Source organism: Trachypithecus francoisi, unplaced genomic scaffold, assembly GCF_009764315.1.
Source record: "Trachypithecus francoisi isolate TF-2019V2 unplaced genomic scaffold, Tfra_2.0 Lachesis_group20, whole genome shotgun sequence".
Lineage (NCBI taxonomy): Eukaryota > Metazoa > Chordata > Mammalia > Primates > Cercopithecidae > Trachypithecus > Trachypithecus francoisi.
In genome coordinates, this window is record NW_022681466.1 from 40,908,125 (window position 1) to 40,931,978 (window position 23,854).

The following is a 23,854-nucleotide window of genomic DNA, read 5'->3' on the forward strand; positions in this document are numbered from 1 at the left end:
CCATGTTCCCCAGGCTTGAACCCCTGACCTCAAGCAATTCGCCCACCTCGGCCTCTCAAAGTGCTGGGATTACAGGGTTGAGACACTGTGTCCCCTCACAATCTTAATTTTTTAAAGAGTAGAGGACAATCATTTGGGTTTGTCTGATGTTACCTTATGATGAGATTTCAGTTGTATCGTGGCCTGGATTACAAGAGAAGTGAGATTGTAATCTTCCTAGTGCATCATATCAGGAAGTACATGATATCAATTTATGCCATTACTATTGGTAGTGTTAACTATGATTACTTGGTTAGAAATCTGATGTCTGCCAGATTTCTACATTGTAATCTTACTATATTGTCCTTTGTAATTAATTAATCAGTATCTCATGGGGAGATACTTCACAACTATGTGAATATACTGTTTTTCATCAAATTTTCATCAAGTAATTTTAGATTTTTACCTAAATCACTTGTTTTTGTGATGGTTGCCAATGAGTAATTTTTAAATTTATCATTCCTTCTACATTTATTATTTCTCATTCTGCTGTAAGGAAGTACTTTCTCATTTCCCCAAATTAATTAGTTAGTTAATATTAGTGTGAACACATGGATTCTTATTCAGTGAGTTATGGTTCACTAATATAATTATTTTAATGCTTGAATTGTCACAGAATTGATCAGTAGGAGCCACATGTGTCTTTTTCATATGTCTCCATATCCTTTGGGTACCTTTTAATTTTATTAAAAAAAAATTTTTGGCCGGACGCGGTGGCTCAAGCCTGTAATCCCAGCACTTTGGGAGGCCGAGACGGGCAGATCACGAGGTCAGGAGATCGAGACCATCCTGGCTAAGAGTGAAACCCTGTCTCTACTAAAAAAATACAAAAAAAAAAAAAATTTTTTTTTTTTTGAGACAGAGTTTCGCTCTTGCTGCCCAGGCTAGAGTGCAATGGCGTGATCTTGGCTCACTGTAACCTCCGCCTCACGGGTTCAAGCAATTCTCCTGCCTCAGCCTCCCGAGTAGCTGGGATTACAGGCACACACCACTATGCCTGGTAAATTTTGTGTTTTTAGTAGAGATGAGGTTTCTCCATGTTGGTCAGGCTAGTCTTGAACTCCTGACCTCAGGTGATCCGCCTGCCTCTGCCTCCCAAAGTGCTGAGATTACAGGTGTGAGCCACTGTGCCTGGCCCAGGACTCTGAATTCCTTCCTCTCACTTTTCTGAATTTTGTATTATCCTTTTGTATTTCTTCTTTGTATTATCCTGACTTTTGAGGAAGCTTAAAACAGCTGTTTCGAATTATCTGTGTGAAAGGTCACATCTCTCTCTCTAGAATAGGCCACTGTTGCCTTACTTAGTTCATTTGGTGAGGTCATGTTTTCCAGCATGGTTTTCATGCTTATGGATGTTAATTGCTGTCTAGGCATTAAAGAGTTAGGTATTTATTGTAGTCTTTGCAGTCTGGGCTTGTTTGTTGGGAAGGCTTTCCACGTATTCAAAGGGAATTGACTGTTGTGATCTAAGTCTTTGGTCACTGCAACCATATGTGCACTAGGAGAACCCCAAGCCCAGTAATGATGACTCTTGTGGACCTCTTAAGGTATCACTTTGGTGGTCTTAAGTAAGATCCAAGAGAATTCCCTGGATTACCAGGCAGAGACTCTTGCTCTCTTCTCTTACTTTCCCCCAGACAGAGTCTGTCTTTCCATGCTGAACTGCTTGGAGCTGGGTGACACAAGCAGCCTTGTGGCCTCAACAACTGGGACTGTACTAGGTCAGACCTAAAGCCAGCACAGCACTGGGTCTTGCCTGTCTTCCATCTGTTGTTCACTCAAGGCCTAGGGCTCTTTAGCCAACAGGTGGTGAATCCAGCCAGGCTTGTGTCCCTCCCTTCAGGGCAGTGAGCTCTCCCTAAGCTCAGGGCAGGTCCAGAAATGCTGTCTGGGCAAGGCCTGGAGTTGGGAACCTTAGGAATCGACCTGATGCTCTTTCTACTGCGCCTGAGCTGGCACCGAAACTGCAAGACAAAGTCCTTCCTACTCTTCCATCTCCTTTCCTCAAGGAGACGGAGTCTCTCCCCCTGGTCACCACCATCCCAGGCCTGCAGTGAGTGATTACTGCCTGGCTACCAATGATGTTTACTCAAGGCCCAAGAGCTCTTCAGTCAGCTTGTGGTAAAAGCTGCCAGGCTTGAGTCTCTTCCTTCAGGGCAGTGTGCTCCCCTCTGGCTTAGGGCAAGTCCAGAAATGCCACCCAGGGGCCAATGCCTGGAATCAGGGACCCCAGGATCCTGCTTTGTGCTCTATCCCACTTTGGCCGACTTGGTACCCAAAGTGCAAGACAAAGCACCTTTACTCTTTTCTCTCCTTTCCTCAGGTAGGAGTCTCTTCCTGTGACCACCACCGCTGGAAATGTGCTGGGTCACACCTGAAGTCGGCATGGCACAGGATCTCACTCAAGTCTTGTGGTGAGTACAGCCTGGCAACTGGTGGTGCTAATTCAAGTCCAAGGGCTGTTAGATCATCAGGTAATGAATCCTGCCAGAACTGGTACTTCTCTTTAAGGCAGTGGCTAGAGTGTGTCAAGAAGTGTTGTCCAGCAGATAGGGCCTGGAATGGGGGATTCAGCCTGGTGCCCTATTCTGCTGTGGCTGAGCTGGAATGCAAGTTGTAAGACAAAGTTCTCTTTACCCTCCCCTCTCCTCAAGCAGAAGGAAGCGGTCTCTCCTGGAGCTGCAAGCTGTGCTGCCTGAGGTTGTGGGAGGGGTAACACAAGCACACCCTTGACTACCCCAGCTGGTGTTTCATAGGTTGTGTGTACCCAAAGACCAGTGGCTCCAAGCCCAGCACAGCACTAAGATTTGCCTAGGAATTTCAGTCCTTGTGGCCTAGACCACCTTTCAAGTTTATTTAGGACCCCAGAGCATTTACCCCATGGTCATGGTGCTAGTTGGAACTCAAGTTCTGTCTGGCTGCTGGGATGGATGATTCTTTCCCGGCTAGGGTTGGTCTACATGCTCCCTTGTGGTTACCAGGTGAATTCTGCCCTGTGTGGCTTTCTGCTGTGAAAGACAGCACTGAATTCCAATGCAAAGTCCCACAAACACTTCACACTCCCTCCCCCGAGCACACAGATTCTCCCTCTGCACCACATGGCCACTGCTGGGGATGAGCAAAGGGTGGTTGGTATCTACAACTCAAGATTGTCTTTCCCAGCCTCTTCAATGCCTCTTTCCTTGATATAATTTTAAAGCTGGGTACAGGGATTTTTGGTTATGATGGTGCTTTTTTTTGCAAGGATGGTTGTTCTATTTGGTGTTCCGATGAGGGGGATGATCACTGGAGGTCTCTATTTGGCCATCTTGCTCCACCCCCATCTTTGAGCACTTCTTTTTTGTTTTTTGAAACACAGTCTCACTCTATAGCCAGGCTGGAGTGCAATGGCGCAATCTCGGCTCACTGCAGCCTCTGCCTCCTGGGTTCAAGCAATTCTCCCGCCTCAGCCTCTCGAGTAGCTGGGACAACAGGCGCGCACCACCATGCTTTTGGTTAAAACACAATTACTCCAAGCTTGTCATAATTTGTAAACCTCAGCCATTTCCCCAATGAACTGAAGACAATGGTGTTTAGAAATCAAGTTGTGCATTGTGTCTGGGTGTGCTCATTGATACTGAGGCATCACTGCTTCTAGGTCCTCTTCAACAGACAGAGCTAGAAAATACATACACATATTTATATACACATACACTACTCCTATAAACAATAATTAGGTCTGCCTTTTGGTAGCATCAGATATTCAGCATGCCTAATTTTGGCACCTCAGCGCTTCTATTTTAAACCCTTAGCACCTTTCCAACACTCCTCCCTTCCCCAGCCTATTCCACAGAGAAGCTCCTGGGATATGGCAAGTTTGTTGAAGGTTGTGTTTTGTGCCATTTTGTTCGCTGGAAGGCATTTTAGGCTGCTGGATAGGTTTGGATCCCTGGAAAATAATCAGAGTAAACTTTAGAGCTTAGATGATAGTCCTGATTCCTCTCATTTAATGGTGTATTCACAGAAATAAAAATCTGCTATTTTTGTAATTGGAAGAGGCAATTTGGATTTGAGAATTCCATCGGTAGAAACTGCCCAATTGCAGCCCCTCTATTTGGTGATTATGTGGTCCATTTTGTGCCATAAGTAGATTCCCTTTTTCAAGTGTCTTTATTCTTAAATGCTCTGATCACCAGGTTACCTGTCATCACAGTTCTGCTGTACCCTCCCTAGCTACAGTAGCAGTGATCGCCCCCTGCTGGAGATGGTACAGAAGTACTAGCTGCCACAGGTAGCCTAATGAAGAACTACAACCAGAAGGAGCTGGTTATCATCCTCTTTTTTTTTTTTTTTTTTTTTTTTTTTTGAGATGGAGTCTCTCTCTGTCACCCAGGCTGGAATGCAGTGGCACAATCTCGGCTCACTGCAAGCTCCCCCTCCCGGGTTCAGGCCATTCTCCTGCCTCAGCCTCCCGGGTAGCTGGGACTACAGGCGCCGGCCACCATGCCCGGCTAATTTTTTTGTATATTTAGTAGAAACCGGGTTTCACCGTGTTAGCCAGGATGGTCTAGATCTCCTGACCTCATGATCCGCCTGCCTCGACCTCCCAAAGTGCTGAGATTACCGGCGTGAGCCACCGCGACCGGCCCATCCTCTTATTTTTGCACAGTTGGACTGAATCTTTCCAAAGTAATATTACTCACCCAGCAATCATAGACCAAATGAACTCTATAAACTATATAACTATAGCTCTACAAATGCATATAACTATATAACTATAAACTCTATAAATGCATATGGCTAAGGAGGTCTTCTTCCAAGACAAATAGGTCACTGAAGGTTCTTCCCAATGACCATCTTTTTTCTCTTGGTTTATGGCAGGACGGCGTTCTAAATGCAAAGGAATCAATGTTTTCACTTATCTCTTATGCTATATTTCTGCAAGAAGTTTATAACATAATTCTCTAGTTTCTAATACACGGGCCAATCTTTCAATATATAGGATCTCTTTCCTGTGCCCCAAACTTAATAGTAAGTACTATTCCTCAGTGATATTTTCTATCTACTAGCCGGAGGATCATTCCCTGCTTTAATCTCTCAATAAAAGATTAACAAGATAAAAGAAAGAAAAGGAAAGAGAATGGCTTGAGCTGTCTGCATGTGTGTGCCAGTATGCCTGTGTGTGGGCAAGAGTGTGTATGTGGTTGCTGTGCAAGTGAGCGTATTTGTTCCTTTTGTGTGAGTGTGTGAACATATTTGTCCCTTTTGTGTGAGTGTGTGAGTATATGTGTGGTATATGTGATATGCATGTGGATTTGTGTATGTGGTTTGAATGTGTGTGCTTTGTATATGTGCTCATGCGTATGCATGTGTGTGTGTGTGTGTGTGTCTGGGCATGCACGTGCACATGATAATTAGTTCTTTGTGTGCTATTGCTGCCTCCTAGTGGCATCTGTTCCTTTCCAAAGTGCTGGCAAAACAGTTCGAAAAGAAAAGAAGCCCTTGTATTGAAGTCTCCTGTATCAGGCACTGGGTACATTTTTCTATATATCTCACCTATGTTAATTCAGTCTCCCCAATCATCCCATAAGGAAAATAAATAAACTGAAACTCAGGAAGATTATGTAACTTAGTTTACCCAGGTCACAAAGCTAATAAGTGACAGAACCAGATATCCAAACTTCAGAATGATGTCTTTTCTAGCATTTTTATACTGCTAGTTAAGCTACGACTTTTCCCAGTGGCTTCCTGGAAATATTTGCACTCTAAAGTTGGAATTTTACAGCCTACTCCTAAAACAAGTTGGTAGAAAAGATTGTTGTATATGCAAGGCTAGGAAGTATCCTAGGTTGCTAGTTTTTATGGATACTGGCTAGGGCATTATGGCAATATGTATATCACTGAAGGGAAGGGAGAAAGAGTAGCCAGTTTATCTCTGTTAATATCCTATAGCATGAATTACCCCAAGAGGCTAAGATAGAATAAGCAGCAGAAGGAGGAATGAAATGGTGAATATTGCTTAGCTCTAGCATAAAGAAGAAATCCAAAGTCACTGTGCTAGAGGCAGTGACTCTTTTCTCAGTAGTGAAGAAAAGGAAATATGTCTCGTCATTCTTAGTTTCTGCAATCTTTATACTGTATTTATTTATTTATTTTATTAAAAAAATAGAGACAGGGTCTTGCTATGTTGCCTAAGCTGGTCTGAAACTCCTGGGCTCAAGTAATCTGCCTGCCTCGGCCTCCCACAGTGTTGGGATTACAGGCATGAGCCACTGTGCCTGGCCTATAATGCATTCATTTGTGGTATAATCTATACTTCTGTGGTCTGCAAATAAAAAGTTCTGCATTACTTACTATTCAATTTAAGGAATTTACCAGGTACAGGATTGTTTTCATATTTGTATCTAATGTGTTTATATGATAATTACAATTCTTGGGATTTACAAGTTGTTTTCCATCTAGATAACTAAAATCATTTACATATTTCACTCTAATGACACAGTATTTTAATAATGCAAAATGGTGAATCATGGAAATTTGATTGCTTTGAATGTTAGCTTATGCATATTGCTAGTTTTGAAACAATAAATTAAAAATATGGAAGATACTTATATCTGTCTAATATATCTATATAACTATATGTACAATTCCATGAAAAAAGATAAAGGACAAAAGAGATACTTTGCAGAAGAATAAAAGACTGGTAGAGATATTTAAATATTTCAACTTCTCTAATAGTGAAAAATGCAAAGTAAAAACAGATGCTTTTTTTTTACATACAATTAGCATAGATCTAAAAAACCATTAATATGAGACAGCCATTCGCACAGACCATTGAGTGAAGTTGCAAATTTGCAAAATACTTCCAGTAAGCGATTTGGCAGTACTGATCAAAAGCCTTAATGCTTTTATAATGCCCATAGGAATATCTTTTATGGAGAAAGCTAAAATTTCAACCAAGATGTCTATATTCAAAGGCATTTATTGCAACATTATTTATAAGGGCAAAAAATTGGTAACCACAGGAGAGTAATTAAGAAAATTGTCATATCCACGTGATGATATAAAAAGTAGATATTATAAGTGATAATATAGATATAAACATTTGAATAATATATACAAACGTTAATAGTGGTTATTACTTAATGGCAGGATTACACATATTTTTTTTCTCCTTTAAACTTTTCAGTATTTTTCAACTCCCTTATAAGGGAAATGAAACCCTGAAACCATGAAAACTTTTTATTTTTATTTTTACATTTTATTTATTTATCTTTTTGAGATGGAGTTTTGCTCTTGTTGCCCAGGCTGGAGTGCAATGGTGTGATCTCGGCTCCCTGCAACCTCCGCCTCCCAGGTTCAAGTGATTCTCATGCCTCAGCCTCCGGAGTAGCTGGATTACAGGCATGCACCACCATGCCCGGCTAATTTTGTGATTTTAGTAGAGACGGGGTTTCTCCATGTTGGTCAGGCTGCTCTTGAACTCCCGACTTTGGGTGATCCGCCCGCCTTGGTCTCCCAAAATGCTGGGATTACAGGCATAAAAAAGCTATTTAATACACGTTTTACTTTTTCTCCTCTTTTTTTCTTTTTTTCTTTGAGACGGAGTCTCGCTCTGTCACCCAGGCTGGAGTGCAGTGGCCAGATCTCAGCTCACTGCAAGCTCTGCCTCCCGGGTTTAGGCCATTCTCCTGCCTCAGCCTCCTGAGTAGCTGGGACTATAGGCGCCCGCCACCTCACCCGGCTAGTTTTTTGTATTTTTTAAATAGAGACGGGGTTTCACTCTGTTAGCCAGGATGGTCTCGATCTCCTGACCTCGTGATTCGCCCGTCTCAGCCTCCCAAAGTGCTGGGATTATAGGCTTGAGCCACCGTGCCCGGCCTTTCTCCTCTTTCTTTACATCACTCTTTTCCTTACCTTTGTCTTTCTCCTTATCAACTTTTCTATCTTTTTGCTCTCTTCTTTTTCCTGCCCTTCTTTCTTGTCTCCATCCTGGTTGGCAATCCTGTTGATGAGGTTGTGCAGAGCGACCACAGAATGGATCAGTGAGGCCAAGTACACTACCACCATCTGGTCCTTGGTCCTCAGGTAAAAGGCCTTAACAGGCTCCTGCAGGCTCATGTCTGGCAGCAGGCTGAAGACGTCCTGCAGCTCGTAGATGATCTGGTGGTGGATGGGCAGCTTGTCTGTGGCTACTTCTCCCAGGTAGCTCCTGATATCCAGAAGCTTGGAGTTCAGTCCCTTCAAACCATGGACCTGATTTGTGATCCGCTGGGGCAGAGTGCCCACCGTCATGTCTTTGATGTCTCGTAACAAGTGTTCAACTCCAACTTCCTCAACTTACTCTGCTCCAATTTCACTGGTCACGTGTTCAAATGTTTGCAAGGTTGGAGTTCCATCATCATGGACTTCTTCCACTGAAATGTACGCTTCTGTGGGCAACTCTAGGTCCTTTGGATTCACGTCAACAATGACCAATACCGAGTTAGGATAGTATCTTTTCATGAGTTCATTGATGGTAATGTCATTCATGTGTATTTTAGGGCCTGTGTGGTACCAGCCAACTATTCTTTCTCTGGCATTGACTTTTCTTAAACATTCCATACATGTTTTCTAAATAATCATGGTCTAAAAACCACACAGAATTGTCTTTGTCATCTTCATCAAAAGGAACTGCAAAACTTTTCGATATATCAAGTACTTTCTTTTGTCATGACCCCAAAAACACACCAACAACACGCTTCTGGTTTCCAGCCTTGCTGATTCGGTTGAAATGATCTACCACACTGAGCAGCACCAGGGGGATGGACCACCACCTTCTGCACTGCCAGCTCTGGCATCGAGACACACCCCGCCCAGGCCTGGCTCCCCGAGACCTGCAAACACCAGCAGCGGCAGCAATTCCCTGGGGCTCCATCAGGCCCAGGCTCTTCCTCTTCCCTCAAGTTTACATTTCATTTTGCAAAACAAAAAATCCAAATAACAGTGGCTTAAACAAACCAAAGTAATCTCTAGATCTCCTACTACAGTTACTTTAATTTTATGGAGCAAGAGTTTAAATTATACAGATTGGCCGGGCGTGGTGGCTCACGCCTGTAATCCCAGCACTTTGGGAGGCCAAGGCGGTGGATCGGGAGTTTGAGAGTCGGGAGTTCGAGACCAGCCTGACCAATGTGGAGAAACCCCGTCTCTACTAAAAATACAAAAAATTAGCCGGGTATGGTGGCACATGCCTGTAATTCCAGCTACTGGGGAGGCTGAGGTAGGAGAATCACTTGAAGCTGAGAGGCAGAGGTTGCAGTAAGAGTGCCACTGCACTCCAGCCTGGGCAACAAGAGCAAAACTCTGTCTCAAAAAAAAAAAAAAAAAAAAAAATATATATATATATATATATACATATATATGTATACAGATTATCAGATTTAATCCTTCAAGATGTAGGTTAGTTCAAATTACATATGAATAATTATTATCTTTCTAATTAATAAAAGCTCACGTTTTCCTATGAATTTTTGTTGTAGAGAATAATTGAATTCACATTGTTCAATGTCATCTAGACTAATTCTTTTTTTTTTTTTTTTTTTTTTTTGAGGCGGAGTCTCGCTCTGTCACCCGGACTGGAGTGCAGTGGCCGGATCTCAGCTCACTGCAAGCTCCGCCTCCCGGGTTTACGCCATTCTCCTGCCTCAGCCTCCCGAGTAGCTGGGACTACAGGCGCCTGCCACCTCGCCCGGCTAGTTTTTGTATTTTTAGTAGAGACGGGGTTTCACCGTGTTAGCCAGGATGGTCTCTATCTCCTGCCCTTGTGATCCGCCCGTCTCGGCCTCCCAAAGTGCTGGGATTACAGGCTTGAGCCACTGCGCCCGGCCTCTAGACTAATTCTTTTTTTTTTTTTTTTTTTTTTTGAGGCGGAGTCTCGCTCTGTCACCCGGACTGGAGTGCAGTGGCCGGATCTCAGCTCACTGCAAGCTCCGCCTCCCGGGTTTACGCCATTCTCCTGCCTCAGCCTCCCGAGTAGCTGGGACTACAGGCGCCTGCCACCTCGCCCGGCTAGTTTTTTGTATTTTTAGTAGAGACGGGGTTTCACCGTGTTAGCCAGGATGGTCTCTATCTCCTGCCCTTGTGATCCGCCCGTCTCGGCCTCCCAAAGTGCTGGGATTACAGGCTTGAGCCACTGCGCCCGGCCTCTAGACTAATTCTTTTTTTTTTTTTTTTTTTTTTTTTGAGACGGAGTCTCGCTCTGTCACCCGGACTGGAGTGCACTGGCCAGATCTCAGCTCACTGCAAGCTCCGCCTCCCGGGTTCACGCCATTCTCCTGCCTCAGCCTCCCCGAGTAGCTGGGACTACAGGCGCCCGCCACCTCGCCCGGCTAGTTTTTTGTATTTTTTAGTAGAGACAGGGTTTCACCGTGTTAGCCAGGATGGTCTCGATCTCCTGACCTTGTGATCCGCCCGCCTCGGCCTCCCAAAGTGCTGGGATCACAGGCTTGAGCCACCGCGCCCGGCCGACTAATTCTTAAGTTTATATTTTGAAAATAAGCAGGTCCCTTTCAACATGGGAAGTATAGCACAATTATCTTCCCACACAGGAAAGAAAAACAATTTTTTTTTTAGGATCCTCTTTATACTACCATTATCAACAATGTCACCATTTGATTTCTAAAAATTGAGGTAAGATGTCATTTGTTTTTGAAACAAACCTACTTTCATTTAAGTCATTTGTAGCTGTTAGGAAACAATATTTGCAATGGAAATAGTGTTTCAATGTCACTATCTTTTTATCAAAGATAAAACAAGGTTCTGTATATATTTTCCTATAATCACAGCACAGTGTTTTCTTTATTCCCTCTCTATCCCATAACATGATTTATATACCTTTTTTTTTTTTTTTCTTGAGACAGAGTCTCACTCTGTCACCCAGGCTGCAGTGCAGTGGCAAGATCTCGGCTAACTGCAACCTCTGCCTCCTGGGTTCAAGCGATTCTTCTGCTTCAGCCTCCTGAGTAGCTGGGATTACAGGCATCCACCACCATGCCGGGCTAATTTTTGTATTTTTAGTAGAGACGGGATTTCACCATGTTGGTCAGGCTGGTCTCGAACTCCTGACCTTGTGATCTGTCCACCTTGGCCTCCCACAGTGCTGGGATTGCAGGTGTAAGCCATTGTGCCCAGTCACATTATTTATATACCTTTTAAGCCAGGTGACATAATCTGAGTTGAAATGTGGTTATTTGGTTTTATGCCCTCCTACTATCTCATGCATTTTTGGAGGGTGGAGACTTATCTTTTTTTCTCACAAGTCCAGAATCTTTGTTGTAGTTAGAACTATTTGGGGTTACCCATCAGTTCCGTCCTCTGAGAAAATAACCCAAATCCCTCTCCCCAAAGGGCAAAGATGAGCTAAGAAAGTCATGTTTATACAGTAGGAGGCCCAATCTCCTGGCCATATCTCATTGGACTAATTGTGCTTACCTGATTCAAATTAGACTACTCAGTTTCACTCTCGGTAGCAAGAGATTTATATTCAGAAAAGTTAGTCTTCCAGGTTTCTTGACTGGAAGCTTTGTGCATAGGGTGGCCATATTCTACCACATGTGCAGAGAAAAGCACGAAAACTAATGTGCATTCATTTTGTGATTCAATGAACATTTATGGATTGTCTCTATGTGCTAGGTACACTGTAAGGTGCTGTCTGTGCAGTGGTGAATCTAACAGGTATCGTCTTCATTCTTTTGGAAACTATAGACATTTTTAAAAGATTACACCTGGGTTGTGTGCAGGTGGCTCACACCTGTAATCCCAGGACTTTGGGAGGCTGAGGTGGGTGGATCACTTGAGGTCAGGAGTTTGAGATCAGCCTGGCCAACATGGTGAAATCCCATCTCTACCAAAAATATAAAAAATTAGCTGGGCGTGGTGGCATGAGCCTATAATCCCAGCTACCCTGAAGGCTGAGGCTGGAGAATTGCTTGAACCTGGGAGGCAGAGGTTGCAGTGAGCTGAGATTGCACCGCTGCACTCCAGTCTGGATGACAGAGTGAGACTCCGTCTCAAATAGATAACTAAATAAATATATTACACTCATTAATATTTGATGACAGGCCGGGCGCGGTGGCTCAAGCCTGTAATCCCAGCACTTTGGGAGGCCGAGACGGGCGGATCACGAAGTCAGGAGATCGAGACCATCCTGGCTAACACGGTGAAACCCCGTCTCTACTAAAAATACAAAAAAAAAAACTAGCCGGGCAAGGTGGCGGGCGCCTGTGGTCCCAGCTACTCGGGAGGCTGAGGCAGAAGAATGGCGTAAACACGGGAGGCGGAGCTTGCAGTGAGCTGAGATCCGGCCACTGCACTCCAGACCGGGCGACAGAGCAAGACTCCATCTCAAAAAAAAAAAAAAAAAAAAAAAAAAAATTTGATGACAAATTTTGATAAATGCAATGAAGAAAAGAGAATCAGGGGATTTGAAAGGAAATAAAGGCTGGTTTGAGAATCAGTGAAGGCCTCTCTGAGGTACTGACATTTAAGCTAAGATGAAGAGCAAAGTGTCACAGCATTTCCAGTGGAGAAAACATTACCTTAATATGCCTGCATATACCAGGTGTTCAATAAATGTACATTGAGTTGGAAGATTATTATCTTTATGCAGTAACTAGACATAGAAGGAAAATTCATTGATTACCATAGGTGTTTGGCCATAAAACATTTATGAGACACTGCATTTTTTTAGACCACATAAGCCTGGAGCTACATTGCAACAGTGACAAGGAATTTTTTTTTTTTTTTTTTGAGACGGAGTCTCACTCTGTTGCCCAGGCTGGAGTGCAGTGGTGTGATATCGACTCACTGCAAGCTCCACCTCTGGGGTTCACGTCATTCTCCTGCTTCAGCCTCCTGAGTAGCTGGAACTACAGGCACCCGCCACCATGCCCAGCTAATTTTTTGTATTTTTAATAGAGATGAGGTTTCACCGTGTTAGCCAGGATGGTCTCGATCTCCTGACCTCGTGATCTGCCCGCCTTGGCCTCCCAAAGTGCTGGATTACAGGCGTGAGCTACTGCACCTGGGCGACAAGAGAATATTTATCTGGCTTCATCCTTGAGGTTCCTGAATAGGCTCTGAGTTCAGCAATTTCTTCCCAAATATTTGTAGAGGTCCCCAGAGTGAGTCACATGGGTGCTCTGTATATGATGGAACTACCCGATCATAGTACTCTATCTCTGACTGAGCTACTTGGAAGGCTGAGGTGGGAGGATTGCTTGAGCTCAGGAGTTGGAGGCTGTGGTGAGCTATGATCACACCACTGCACTCCAGCCTAGGTGACAGAGCCAGGCTCTGCCTCTAAAAAAAGAAAAAAGAAAATTCCAAAGGAAGTTCTTCACACTGTAAGATTAGGAATCACTCTCTTATACAAAGAGGAAGATGCTACATGAAGGACAATTTATGGCCAGTGCTGTGCTTCATGCAGCATCACCTTCCCCTTCAATTTCGCATATTGCCATTGAACCAGATCTCTTTAAGGTGACTTACTTTTTCTTTTTTTTTCGAAATAGAGTCTCACTCTATTAACCAGGCTAGAGTGCAATGGCGCGATCTTGGTTCACTGCAACCTCCGCCTCCCGGGTTCAAGCGATTCTCCTGACTCAGTCTCCTGAGTGGCTGGGACCACAGGCGTCCACCACCACGCCTTCTAATTTTTGTATTTTTAGTAGATATGGGGTTTCACCATATTGGCCAGGCTGGTCTTGAACTCCTGACCTCATGATCTGCCTGCCTCAGCCTCCCAAAGGGCTGGGATTACAGGCGTGAGCCACTGTGCCTAGCTAGGATGACTTACTTTCTGGGAGGTTCCTTGGTTCTCAGGTAAGGAGGTTCCAAGTGAACCTTGCCTACCAGTCATCTAAACGTGACATATAGGCTTGAGTTCTAAGGTGAACACAGCTCAGGCTCAAACTGGTATCCCTTTCATGTTATATATGCATAACATAAATAATAAAACTCTATGTGCATATCTTAATATTTTTATTTGCATATGTGTGTATATATAAATGAAAAATACATAAATGAAAATGATATATATATAAATGAAAAAAGTGACAATCAGCTTGTTCTTAAAAGTGAGAAGGGAGATCTCATCCTATTATCACCTGAGTAGAGGAAATATTTAAAGACATTTTTCATTTTCAGTTATATTTTTTCTGCTATAGTTATTTCCTCTGAGATGAGCTTGAGCTCATTACATTTTTTCCTTGATTTATCTTCTAGTTATTTATCTTCTGTTTTTCTTTTCATATTCATTTAGACACCATTTGTCAAATTCATTTCATATTCTTTCAGCAATGCAGTTTATGATTCCAAAAATTGCATATATTTATTATGCACATTGTGAAATGACTAAATCAAGCTAATTAACATAAGCATTGCTTCACATACTTACCAATTTTGTGATGAGAACACTTAAGATGCACTCTTTTAGCAATTTTCAGGAACACAATACATTGTCATTTACTACGGTCACCACGTTGTACAATAGATCTCTTGGACTTATTCCTCCCATCTAACTTAAATTTTGTATCTTTTGACCAATATCCTCCTCCTCCTGACGTTGGAGTGGGGTAGTTTATCTTTTTTTTTTTTTTTTTGACAGAGCCTTGCTCTGTTGCCCAGGCTAGAGTGCAGTGGCACAATCTCGGCTCACTGCCACCTCTGCTTCCCAGGTTCAAGCGGTTCTCCTGTCTCAGCCTCCCGAGTAACTGGGATTACAAGAGTGTGCCACCACGCCTGGCTAATTTTTTGAATTTTTAGTAGAGACTGGGTTCCACCGTGTTAGACCGGATGGTCTCGATTTCCTGACCCCCTGATCCGCCCGTCTTGGGCTCCCAAAGTGCTGGGATTACAGGCGTGAGCCACTGCGCCCGGTTAGTTTATTTATCTTTAATGTATTCACTGACTGGTTAAATACCTGCAATTGCATGCTTGGTTTTGCATCCTTGATTCTCAGTACTAATGATCTGGATTATAGATCATTCCTTAGTTATAAACATGTTCAAATATGCTTTTCAAAACTAAACATTCTTAAAAACATTCTGTACCCTTTATTTTCCTTAGCATGATTTGTCTTTGAGACAAGGAAGAGCTGTTGGTGTTTACGTCCAGTGGGATAAGTTTTAAAAAGAACCATTTAAAGAATTTGACTTGGGTTTTGATGTATCAGAGTGAGGAAAGTTTCACTTGAGACTCATTCAACTCTGATGTCTGTCCACATAACGGATCACCCCTTCTTGAGCATCCTCCAGCCGCCCCATTTTCTGTGCCCTTATTCTTTCGCCACGGCCCCTGACGTGATCATAAGTGACTCTGTGCGGGATGCGGGAGGGCTGCAGCATTTAAACTGCAGTCGGGTTATTCCGGAAGCTTCGACCTGGGACCCACCAAGGGGCCAGGAAGCTCTGGTGCGAGTCTGGCCGCTGCTACGCAAGCAGGAGCGTCGCCATGGCAACGGAGTCGCACACACGCCGCAGCCGATGGGCGGAGAAATGCCCGCGCGGAAGTCTCCGCCCCCAGCCTGGGGCACCGGTGGTCGCCGCCGCCGGGAACGTCGCCATGGCAACGGCACCGCAGGCTAGAGGGGTGGAGTAGGGGGCGGGGAAATGCGAGAGCGAAAGTCCCCGCCCCCGGGCTGCTGGGCGGTGGCCACGCAGCGGCCCGCAAGGATTTGAAACCGTTTGGCCCGGGCGGCGTCGGCGGCGTCGGCGGCGGCGGCCGCCGAGCGGAAAGCCTGCGTGTGGTGGCGCCAGGTTCTCATTTTTTCCGAATTTCCTTCCCCCGCCCTTCCCACCAGGTTCTCGAGTGGAATTTTGCGCCAGTGGCCGCCGCCCCGCCCTTGCGGGCCCGTTCGGGGAGGGGCGTCGCCCTTAGGCCCTGGGCCCGTTCTCCGGGCCTGGGGGGCGCGCGCCCAGGGGGTCCCAGCGCTGTCCGCTGTGGTGTCCCCGGTAGGCAGAGCGCAGTCCAGGCCGGGACGGCTTGGGAAAGTTCTGAGTAAAGTTTGATCAGCCAGTTTGATCGGTCTGACATGGTCAAGGAGTCTGGCCCAAGGGTTTGCGACTGGGAGAGGAAATCTGTGTCCTGGACAAGGTAGGAGCGCGGCCTGGGCCTGGGCCTCCGCGGGCCGAGGAAGGGACTGCCAGGAACGGCACCGCTGGAGTTTTCAGTTCCGTCCCAGAAAAGAGTCTCAGAACAATCAGCTGGATTTGCGGGGACAGAACCAGGGCGTTGGTTGGTTTGCTCTGAAAGTCATAGGCCGCTTGGAGAGGCCCTAGCCCAGCACCGCCGCATGTAGGATGCTACCCTGTGTTTCTGAGTTAATTATTTTTAAGTGTTCAAGAGAACGACATAAGTAAATGTGAACAACTTTTCTAATCATTGCACGGCTATTTTTATTTGTCTTTAATATTTTAAGATGAGTCAAAATAAGAGAGAAGAGGCACATTACATTCCATGAGCCTTTCCACAGTGGTCAGGCTGCAGCTTAGTGGAATGCATGGTATTAATAATTTGTGCAGTTTTCAGGCCCAGCTGTCACTGTCCCCTAAGAACCTACGTCAGTGATTTCACCTCACGTAAGTCTTAGCTTCCTCCTCTGTGAAATAACCATGGAGATGGTGCGGAAATGGTAGGGCCGGGCCAGAGAATACACTGAGATTTGTTTCTAAAGCTCACACCCAGCTACGGGCAGAGTCAGGGAAGGCTCCTGTCAAAATATCCACACGTGAAAGCCAGAGAAAACGTGCACCTGTAAACCTTTTTTATTTGTCGACATTTCCGGGTTTTTTTTTTTTTTTTTGAGACGGAGTCTCGCTCTGTCGCCCGGGCTGGAGTGCAGTGGCCGGATCTCAGCTCACTGCAAGCTCCGCCTCCCGGGTTTACGACATTCTCCTGCCTCAGCCTCCCGTGTAGCTGGGACTACAGGCGCCCGCCACCTCGCCCGGCTAGTTTTTTTGTATTTTTTAGTAGAGACGGGGTTTCACCGTTTTAGCCAGGATGGTCTCTATCTCCTGACCTCGTGATCCCCCCGTCTCGGTCTCCCAAAGTGCTGGGATTACAGGCTTGAGCCACCGCTTCCGGCCTTCCGGTTTTCTTTAATAACCCACAATATATTTAAAATATGATTTGATTGAGCAAAATGGATTTTACACAACTTCCAAGAACGTTTGTTTTGTTTGGCAAGGAGTGTGATATGAATGAAGTGTATTCTTTCCTTGGCAGTTGTGACTCCTTTTTTTTCCCCAGACCTTTTAATACTTGTGGCTTGGTTATGTTTGCTGACTCTAGGGTAGGTAAGCACCTGAGAAGGTCTTAGCCCATTTTGTAGCTGTCCAAAAAGAAACTTAAGTTTAAAAAGAGACAACATGGGTGAGTTTAATAAAAGACATGATCCAAATACAGATTGTAGCTATAAGCAAGAGTCACCCAATTTACTTCTTTTTTACCTTTGAAATTATTTATTTCTTTGAGACAGTCTTACTCTGTGGCCCAGGCTGGAGTGCAATGGTGTGATCTCAGCTCACTGCAGCGTCCGTCACCTTGGTTACCTTTGAAATAATTTATATAACTGATAGGCACACTATAATTACTCTAAGCCTAAGCCAAAGATGTTGCTTTACTTAATTTTCAATTCTAGTAATTTAAATTTTCAATTCTGATAAATGGTGTGAAACTTTTGATAAGTTGGAACTAAGTAGATATAATTTGTGAATATGATGTAATTTGTTTTAAAATTTCTGTTTATTTTTCATTTTCAATTTTTTTTTTTTTTTTGGGATGGAACTTTGCTCTTGTCACCCAGGCTGGAGTGCAGTGGCATGATCTCAGCTCACTGCAACCTCTGCCTCTCGGGTTCAAGGGATTCTCCTGCCTCAGCCTCCTGAGTAGCTGGGATTACAGGTGCCTGCCACCATGCCTGGCTAGTTTTTGTATTTTTAATTGGCCAGGCTTGTCTCGAACTCCCGACCTCAGGTGACCCTCCCGCCTTGGCCTCCCAAAGTGATGGGATTACAGGTGTGAGCCACTGCACCTGGCCCATTTTCAATTTTTTTTGAGACAGGGTCTCACTTTATTGCTCAGGCTGGAGTGCAATGGCATGATCTCGGCTCATTGCAGCCTTGACCTCTTGGGCTCAAGGGATCCTCCCACCTCAGCTTCCCGAGTAGCTGGGACTACAGATGCATGCCACTATGCCTGGCTAATTTTTGTATTTTTTGTAGAGACAGGGTCTCACTATGTTGCCCAGGCTGGTCTTGAACTCCTGGGCTCAAATGATCCACTCACCTTGGCCTCCCAAAGTGTTTGGATTACAGGTGTGAGCCACCACACCTGGCTAATAAGATGTAATTTGTATAGCAAGAATTCCTTGAAGGTTTGAAATGTTAGTTTTTTGTTTCTTTTTCCATTTCTTTTTTTTTTTTGGAGAATAATTAAGGGACAAGAAGAAGCAGATTTTTAGTTTTTACCAAATGTTACTTTGATTCTTTATCTTTTTTTTAAAAATGTATAGTTCAATATTGCATGTCAATATTGATTTGTTTTTCTAAGACCACCAGAGCGGGCACAAAAGAACCAGCGAGTAGGCAAGTGTAGGAGCAAAACTGCAAGTTTATTTTGGTCACCTAAGGTGTGGGGAAGAGGTCTGTCGGCCTCCGGCAAAGAAGGCCGACAGAGTCCCCCGGTGGGGCTCTGGGATGGAGTTCCTGCAGTCCTAACATCCCAACAGGAGTGGAGGACTGAGGAAGGCCGCGTGTGGCATCCCTCCGGAGCGGCTTTTCTAGGAGTGGGAGGGCAATAGGCGGGGCACGGGCGTGTCAGGGGGCGTTCCGCAGGTGCGACCAGGTAAATCTTGGTCTCTTCGGATTGACATCACCTGGCGCATGCTTAGTTGGTCTGCACCTTCCGGGGTCGCCGGCTGCATTTTCGCGCGCGCGGGAAAAGTTGGTGAAGAAGAACCCGGAAGTGCACCATCTTGCCTCCGTTCGTCCAAACAGTCCAACCTTTTATTGGTAATAGTGATAAAGGGGCGCCGTGGTCTGTCTGGCTACTTCCTGCTGTTAAGGGGCGCTGTTAAGGTCGGGGCCCATGGTTGGCATTTGGACGTACGGATGAAGAATAAAATAAGGCACAGTATTAGTATAGGAACGAGGTATGGAAGCATTTGTTGGAATATGGGCAAAACCCAGAAGGAAGGTCCCGGCAAGGTTGGGGTATTAAGGTTCTGTATCTCAGTTTTTTATTTTATTGAGGGTTTGAATGTTAGTGTCTACTAGGCCTGACTTGCTAACATAATAGCAGCACTCTTCTCCAAGGAAGAGACAAGTGCCTCCTTTTTCAGCTGTAAACAAGTCTAGGGCTCGCCTGTTTTGGGCAGCTACTTGGGCTATTGAGGTAGTTCGGTGCTGCAGGGAGGCCAGGCTTTCAGCTGATTCCAATAACTAGAGGGAGGAAAACAGCCCGTTTTTGACGGAAGTGGCGTAGTGGCATGGAAAGTTGCTGGAAAAGCTCTGCTACTTCTGCCTTGCTGTATAAAGTTAGACTGGGGACCAAGGACACGGGGACATAGAGGGATCAGTTAATGGCTGTATGGTTAAGAGTTTTAGAGAGAGACCAGTTGTGTTGAAGGCCATGGGCAGGGGGCTGCCACTAGGCGGGGGCCTTCTAAAGCCTCACAGAGGAAGCAGTGGGAGAGATTGGTTATATTCACAGTGTAGGTTAAGTTTAGCCTTTGGCGGATAAGTGTGAGCCATGAGAAGGGGGTCTCTATTGTGCGGAGAGAAGTTTGATAGCCTTAAGGAAGACAACTGGCAGAACTATGTACTACTGAGTGTGTTTGGCTGTCTTGTGGCCAAGTTTCAGTGATGAGAAAAAATTGCCATACAGTAGGCGGACTAGCAAAGGTCTGAGTGTATGAGTGAAACAGCAATATAAGTATAAAATGAGACTTCATTTTCAGTGTAGTCACGGAGTGTCCCTTGCCACTGGAGATGTTCGATGAAGGTTAGGAGACGGGAAAACCACTGCTCTGGACTATTGTCTGGAGGTAGATATGGGTCTGGGGTTATGTATTGAAAGCCTGATAGGTTTATGTAGAGGATGGTGAGAAAGCGAGCTAAGCGCCAGGGATCAGGGAGCATGAACTAGTTAAGAAAGTTTTGTAAGTTTGAGGCGAGTGGGGGAAAGTTGAACTGATGTCCACTGATTGTTCCCGGTGGGGGCCCTTTTTAGTTGGGAAATATGAATCCAATGCGTGTGTCCTAGGAGTTTTGCTGCTGTATGTGTAGACAGGAGGACAATGTATGGGCCTTTCCACCTGGGCTGTAAGTCTTTGGCTTGGATATCTTTTATGTATACTTGGTCTCCGGGACTGAGGGAGAGATGGGGTTGTAGGCGTCTGTTGGAGGAGGGTGTGCTAACTCAGCGTGTTGTCTTAGGAGTTGTCTGAGAAGAGTGAGATATGGGAGGTAGTTTGCCAAAGGGACTGGCAGGGAAGGTATTTGTTGGAGGGTTAGGGGCCGTCCGTAGACTAATTCGAACGGACTGAGGCCTGTTGGGCTTCGAGGTGCTGTCCGCAGCCGGGTCAGGGCTAAGGGAAGGAGAGTTATCCACGACTGCCGGGTTTCGATTGAGAGTTTGGTGAGCTGCTGTTTGATGAGTCCGTTAGCCTTTTCTACCTTACCAGAAGACTGAGGCCTATAAGGGATGTGGAGTTTCCAGGTGATGTGTAGGAGGGCTGCCACCTGTTGGACTACCTTAGAGATGAATGCTGGACCATTGTCAGATTGAAGAGTGACCGGGAGGCCAAACCTAGGAATAATATGTTCAGTGAGTATAGAAGCAACAATGTTAGCGGTTTCTCCTGTGGTAGGATAGGCCTCGATCCACCCTGAAAAGGTGTCCACAAGGGTTAAGAGGTATTTGAATTTTTTATGTCTTGGCATATGTGTGAAATCAATTTGCCAATCTTCACCTGGTTGGTGTCCTCTGAGTTGATGGCTGGGATGGGGATTACGCAATGCGCCTTGAGGATTTGCCTTTAGGCAGGTAGAGCACTGCTGGTTGATTGTAAGTAAGTGTTTTTGTAGTGTTGGACAGTGGAGGAGGGGATTTAGGAAATCATATAAGGCTTTGGGTCCTATATGTAAAGAATTATGTATGTCTGTTAGAATGGTATGGAGTTGTGTTTCAGGAATAACTAGTTGTTATCAATATATATCCAGTCACCTGTAGTTAGTTTGGCTGTTGGATTTTGTAATAGCTTAGCCTTTTCTTCCTGAGTGTAATTAGGGGCATACTGGGGGGAGAGAAAACAGGCAGAAGGAGGCTTAGGGGTGGAAAATCCGGCGGCTGACTTGGCAGTGACGTCAGCGAAATTGTTGCCAGCTGCTACCGGGTTAGATGAAGTTTGGTGCCCTTTACAATGTATAATGGCTACCTTGGAAGGTGCCGACAGTGCATCTAGTAGTTTGAGTATTTGGTTTTTTTAATAATAGGGGTACCGCTGGTGGTTAAAAACCCTCTCTCTTCCAGATGACTGAATGGGGTGTGGGATTAGAAAAGCATATTCGAATCTGTGTATATGTTTACTGTTTTTCCTTTTGATAGTAGGAGTGCCTTGGTTAGTGCAGTGAGTTCTGCCTGCTGTGATGTGGTCCCTTGTGGTAGGGGTTTTGCCTCCAAAACTGTGGAAGAGGTAACTACTGCATATCCTGCCTGTCTGTTTCCTTGAGGGTTGATAAAGGAGCTGCCATCCACAAATAGGGTTAGTTGTGCATTCTGAAGGGGCCGGTCATGCAAGTGTAGGTGGCTGGGGGGTTGAGCCTCCAGAACCTCAGGACAAGAATGTTTAGTATGGGGTGGTTTAAGAGAGTCTGGCAGTAAAGTGGCTGGATTTAGAGAGGAGCAAACTTCTAAAGTAACAGTGGGGTCTTCTATGAATAAGAGATGGAAAAGTTGGAGCCGGGATGGAGTTAAGTGGCTAATACTTTTATGAGAGATGAGATCCTGAAGACGGTGTGTGGAGAGAACTGTTAGATTACTGCCTCTAATGAGCTTTTTTGCTTCCTGGGTCAGGCAGGCTGCCGCTGCTAACGCACGCAGACAGGGTTGCCAGCCTTGTACAGTTGGGTCTAGCTGTTTGGATAGATAGGCCACAGGACGGTGGGTGTTACCGACAGGCTGGGCTAAGAGACCAACTGCCACTTTCTGCCTTTCATCTGTAAAGAGTTGGAAGGGACGCTGGAAATCAGGCAGTGAGAGAGTGGGTTGTGAGAGAAGGCAAGCTTTTAAGCGGGTGAAATGAGTCGAGATTAACTTGGGGTTGGACAAAGGCCCATGTGGGGTTTCTTTAACTGCAGCATATAAAGGTTTGGCTAGGATTCCAAAATTGGGGATCCAATGTCTGAAGAAACCTATTAGACCTAGGAAGGATTGAATTTCTTTTGCATCTTGAAGGGGAAGAAGGTTACGTATTAGGGCCATGCGGTCGGTAGTTAGTGACCGGGTTGTTGGGGTGATTTCAATTCCTAAGTATATGACGGCTTGGCAAGAAATTATACTCTATAACCTAATGAGCCTAAATGGTTGAGGAGAGTTGCAGTTTCTAGAAGAGAGTCTTGTTTGGTAGGGCTACAGATTAGGAGATCATCTACATACTGCAGAACTTTGCTATTAGTGAGAGGACAGGAGGCAAGGTCTTTTGCTAAGGCCTGACCAAAGAAATGGGGGCTGTCCCGGAACCCTTGTGGGAGGACTGTCCACGTCAGTTGAGTGGAGGTATGTGTGTCTGGGTCCTCCCATGTGAAAGCAAAAAAGGAACTGGCAGTCTGTGTGTAGGGGTATGGTAAAGAAAGCATCCTTAAGGTCTAGCACAGTAATAAGTAGAATTGGTGGGGATATGGGACAGAAGGGTGTAAGGGTTGGGAACTACAGGGTGCGTGGGACGGGTGGCTTCATTGACTAGCCGAAGATCCTGTACTAACCTATACGTTCCATCTGCCTTTTTAACTGGAAGTATTGGAGTGTTACAGGGGGAATGTGTGCGGACAAGAATATGTTGGCTAAGTAGTCGCGTGATAATTGGCTTTAAAACCTTGTAGATGTGTCGGAGAGAGAGAGAATTGGGGGCGGTTTGGGAAACGAGTGGGATCTTTGAGCTTGACGAGAACTGGTGGGTGGTGGGCAGCTATGCCCGGGGTGGAAGTGTCCCACACTTGAGGGTGTACAGAAATAGGGAAGATGGGGGGTGGGGGCGATATAGAAGGAGCGTGTGCACTTGCACAAAGCATGAGCAACAGGTCATGAGGGGGTTGAAGGGGAGTGGATGGGTTGGTGGGAATGTATATGGAGGCCTTTGAGGTGCTCAGGATGTCTCGGCCTAGTAAGGGGGTAGGGCATGAGGGTATAATGAGGAACGAGTACGCAAAGTAGTTGTTGGCCAGGCAGCAACTGAGGAGTGGAGTTTTTCGTGGGGTGGATGGCTTTCCGTCTACTCCTACTACAGAGATATCGGATGGAAGGCTAGGTCCAGAGAAGGACGGCAAAACAGAATAGGTAGCCCCGCTATCTATTAAAAAATTAATTGTCTTACCCGCTACCAGGAGAGTTACCCGCGGCTCGGCGAGGGTGATGGGGGTCCCCGAGTCTCGGCACCTTCAGTTGTAGTTGTCATCCAGATGTAGGAGCTGGAAGGAGCTCCCAGGATCCTGGGAAAGGGGGTCACGTGGAGACGCAGCACCTGTTCTCAGGGTGGGGCAATCAGACTTCCAGTGTCCTCCCTGCTGGCAAGCAGGGC

General features: G+C 45.4%; 1 protein-coding gene and 1 pseudogene across 10 annotated transcripts in view; one reads left to right on the forward strand and one right to left on the reverse strand.

Moving 5' to 3' along the window:
* Positions 1-3,826: 3,826 nt before the first annotated feature.
* On the reverse strand, positions 3,827-8,996 carry LOC117067997 (annotated as a pseudogene).
* A 6,685-nt stretch (positions 8,997-15,681) lies between these two features.
* CEP112 (centrosomal protein 112) overlaps positions 15,682-23,854 on the forward strand; it is a 564,728-nt gene continuing 556,555 nt past the window's right edge. For 2 of the 10 annotated variants that reach the window (XM_033183912.1, XM_033183914.1), the window contains exon 1: positions 15,682-15,815. The gene's annotated coding sequence lies outside the window, so the exon portion shown is untranslated. Of the gene's footprint in view, positions 16,153-23,854 lie in introns of all 10 variants that reach the window. The other 8 variants (XM_033183915.1, XM_033183916.1, XM_033183919.1 and 5 more) reach the window with 7 other exon arrangements.